Raw genomic sequence first — 4133 nt, 5'->3', positions numbered from 1 at the left:
GAGGGTTACTGCAGAAAGTGTCAGCTAAAACAGCTGTACATCACAGGACTCCTCAAGATTCACAACAGAGACAGTATTTCATAGTACAAGTGAGCATGCAGAAAGCCAGAGAGGCACCAGTGAACATGTATGTAAGAGCTGCAAAGGGGAATAGTATGACAGTGACTTTGATTTATACAAATGAAGATCCAGTCACGCACCATGCTAACAACTGCATTAAATAGAGCAGAAAAATTCCTCTTACCTGGTGATGTAGCCAGTCTAGCATTGGACTAATATGCATGATCCATGTTTTTATGGTGATGCCAGTGTGAACAGGTCAACTATTCTATAGCGGTTTCCTCCTCAGAACTGAAACACTGCCTTATGGAGGGAATGGAGGAGGATGTTAAAACGGTGGCTCAGGAAACTCTTCAGAAAGTTGCAAGACTCCCAGGGAACATCCCCACTGTTACTTGTGCAGCAAAGAATTGCCAGGGTACAGGGAGCCTTCTGTGGAACTGCCTGTGTGGTGTGCATGGAAGTCCAGTGATGGAGCTTTTGTGAGTTATGTGGGTCACCCATGTTCCTGTAAATGATATTTCCAATAGATAACACCATTAAACAATAATATATCCCTGGTAAACTCTTTGGCTCACCAAGCTAGACATGCATAAAATCATTTCTTTCAGTGACCTAAGTGGGGTGAATAGACATTTGTTCATTCTCCCCAGGAAAAGCCATGCCACTCTGTGCTGTCAGTGGGATAAAAGTACAGTGTATATAATTATGTGGAATACATAATGTTTGATAATGATAGTGATGACTATGGTTCTGCTTAATGTATTTACTGTACTATACATTTATCATTGGCTTAATGTATGCTCTTACTATTTATAAAAAAAGTTTACTGCTAAACTTCTCCAGCATCAGGCTCATATATCTCTTATTTATTGCCTCTGTTAATTGCATCAGGAGGCCATGTTGGGGCTGGTGAGATGGCTCAGTGGGAAAAGGTGCTTGCCATGCAAGCCTGGTGACCTGGGTTTGATTCCAAGAACCCACAATGGAAAGAAAGAACTGACTCCTGAAAGTTGTTCTCTGACCTTCCCCTGCACGTTGTGGCCTGTGTGTGATCACATACCATACATACAAGCACATACGCTATAGTAACAAAAATTTTAAAAAAAGAAAATGGAAAGAATTCAGAATGGGTGAAAAATTTTGAAAATCTGGCAAGACTCTTACCGGAATACATAAAATACTAATTAGATAAAAAAACAGCACAACTGTCAGTATCTCTCCAAAAGTATACAAATGCCAGTAAGTACATGAATAGATGTTCAACATCACTACCTGTCATTGAATTCCAAATCAAATCCATGTAACTGCAGAGGTGGAGGAGGGGGAGGAGAGGGGAGGTTCACAGCAAGAGCCTGTAATCAGGCTCTCTGATTCCCAGGCAGAAGGCAGAGAAGGAAGTGAGGAGCAGGATGTGTGGCCACCAATTACCCCCTTGGATGTAAACTCACTCCCCCAGGTTAGAGATCTTGACACCTTGAAGTCCAGGTGAAGCTAGAGATTCAGACAGTATCTCAGTAGGTGCTTGTGGATATCTGTGAGAGTGGAAGGGCTGCTGCAGGGGCTGTGGCCTGAACAGCAAGACTGTTGCTTACAGTCCACACTCCAGCTTTTTGTTTATATATAAAAATAAAAGGAGCGGAATGATTTTACAGGACAGGGTGTTAGAGGAGGAAACCCAAGGGTAATAGATAGTGACCCATCCAACTTCTGAGCTGGAATTGGACATCATGGGATTTGGGAGGGACCTCCTCATCTAGAGTGAGTTGTCAGGGCTGGTGTCTGGGGCAGAGGTTGGCATCTGCATTTGAGCATCAGGAGGATGTTACTGACTCCGAGTGTCACACTGAGCAGTGTTCTGGATGAAGGGATCAACGTGGAGACCAAAGAGGGGCTACCTATGGATATAAGAGTCAAAGGAGTTATTAAAGGGATAATCACAAGTGTAAGTCAGGCGTCCATGAAGAGTTCTGAAATCATTTTGAGTTGGAATTATTGAGAAAAGGGGGTGGAGGGTAAGTGCAAGAGTTAGCGATGGAGCAGGCAGCAGAGGAAGGAGTGCCCACACGATTTGAATTTTTCATTTTAGAAGAGGCTGTGGGAAGGCAGAGAGTAAAGACAGGCTTTAAGCTGGGTGTACGACACCATGCCTGGCTTACAGGTCACATCTTAGAGACAGTAAAAAACACAGTGTAAAATCTCATTGCTGATTTGGTTACATTGGTGGAATGATAATTATCTTGGATTTATGGTTAAGGCAAGATCAATCAGATCTACCCATTTCTCTTAAGGTGTGATTGCTAGAAAATTTTAAATTCCTTATGTGGCTCATAATATGTTTCTGTTAATGCTGGTTTGTACAGTATTTCCTAAGGTGGCTCATGAAATAGTCACACGTTTAATAAACAGTTTGGAAGAGGAGTCCAGTAGAAGTTATTGCACTGATAGAGACATTCCCTGTTTGTGCTGCCTGGCATAGTAATTACTAACTTCCGGTTGTTATGGAACATATGAAATGTGAAAAATTGCAATGTGGCAAAAAAGGAACTGAAACTTAAAACTCTTTACTTTTAACCAGTTTAGTTTTAAATTTAAACAGCCACTTACAATTAATTAGTGCTGATGTAGTGAGACTGTGAGATGAGAGGATAAGGGATTATCTGGACTTGTTTACTATACTGCAGATTTGTTTGGTGGTTCAACATAAGAATACAATTTGTGTTTATTACAAGTAATACTAGAAGATCAGTAGTAATTGTTTAGTGAGTACCTATTACATAGCAAGTACTGTGTAAGAACCAGAGACAGAATTTGCGTATTTTCATATGTGTGTCCCTCTGAAAGCTAGACTCCTTTTAAAAAGTTAGACCAGGGATTGGGGATTTAGCTCAGTGGTAGAGCGCTTGCCTAGGAAGCGCAAGGCCCTGGGTTCGGGCCTCAGTTCCGGGGGGGAGAAAAAATAAGTTAGACCAATGTTCTTCCTTGTTATAGAATTTTTTTTTCTCGAAAGAGCCTCTGAAAGCTAGACTCCTTTTAAAAAGTTAGACCAGGAGTTGGGGATTTAGCTCAGTGGTAGAGCGCTTGCCTAGGAAGCGCAAGGCCCTGGGTTCGGGCCTCAGTTCCAGGGGGAGGGAGAAAAAATAAGTTAGACCAATGTTCTTCCTTGTTATAGGATTTTTTTTCTCGAAAGGGAAATCTGGGCTTTTCAACAAGTGGCCATGATAATGAAAAGTATTTTTGGAAACTTTATAAGTTAGACTTCGGTTTCTTGGTTCTAAAGGTTCATGCATGGGGCTGGAGAGATGGCTCAGTGATTAAGAGCACTGTCTTCTCTTGCAGAGGACCCAGGCTTGATTCCCAGCACCCACAAGGCAGCTAACAATGTCTGTTACTCCAGTTCCAGGGGATTCAGCGCCCTCTTCTGACTTTCACAGGAACTGCACAACACGGGTGCACTTACATACATGCAGGCGGTATACTTATACACATAAAATTGTATATTAAAAAGTGGAGAAGTTCTAGCCTGCTGGTTTCCTTGGAACAGTGGTGTGCATAGGTGAGATTACACTGGAAATGGTGTAAGTTTTTTGCTTTGTTTTTTTTTTTATTTTTATTTTATGTGTATTCATGTATTGCCTGCATATAGGTAAGTGCACCCGTGTTGTGCAATGCCCTTGGAGGTCAGAAGAGGCTGTTGGATCCCCTGGGACTGGAGTCATGGGCAATTGTTAGCCGCCATGTGGGTGCTGGGATTTGAACCTGGCTCTTCTGCAAGAATAACCAGTGTTCTTAACTGCTGAGCTATCTCTCCAGCCCCCCCCCCTTTAATATGCTTCCTTTCCCTGATTTTTTTATGATTAAATTTTAAAGTATACCTAGTAGCATCTAACTAATAACAACCCTCAGCTGCTGAGTTACATATTTAGTGTGTGTGTATAAAGTTTTCCAACCTTGAGGAAATTCTGTAACAGTACTTGCATGTTTGAGAAAGGGACATATACATTAGCTAAATACTTAACATTAGAGGACTGCTGTGGAAGAGCTATAATCAGATTAGGGAAGCAGTGAGTCTA

This window comes from Nannospalax galili, unplaced genomic scaffold (assembly GCF_000622305.1).
Source record: "Nannospalax galili isolate Female #2095 unplaced genomic scaffold, S.galili_v1.0 scaffold5834, whole genome shotgun sequence".
NCBI lineage: Eukaryota > Metazoa > Chordata > Mammalia > Rodentia > Spalacidae > Nannospalax > Nannospalax galili.
The sequence above is the reverse complement of the archived record's forward strand: the minus strand, read 5'-3'. Positions refer to the sequence as shown.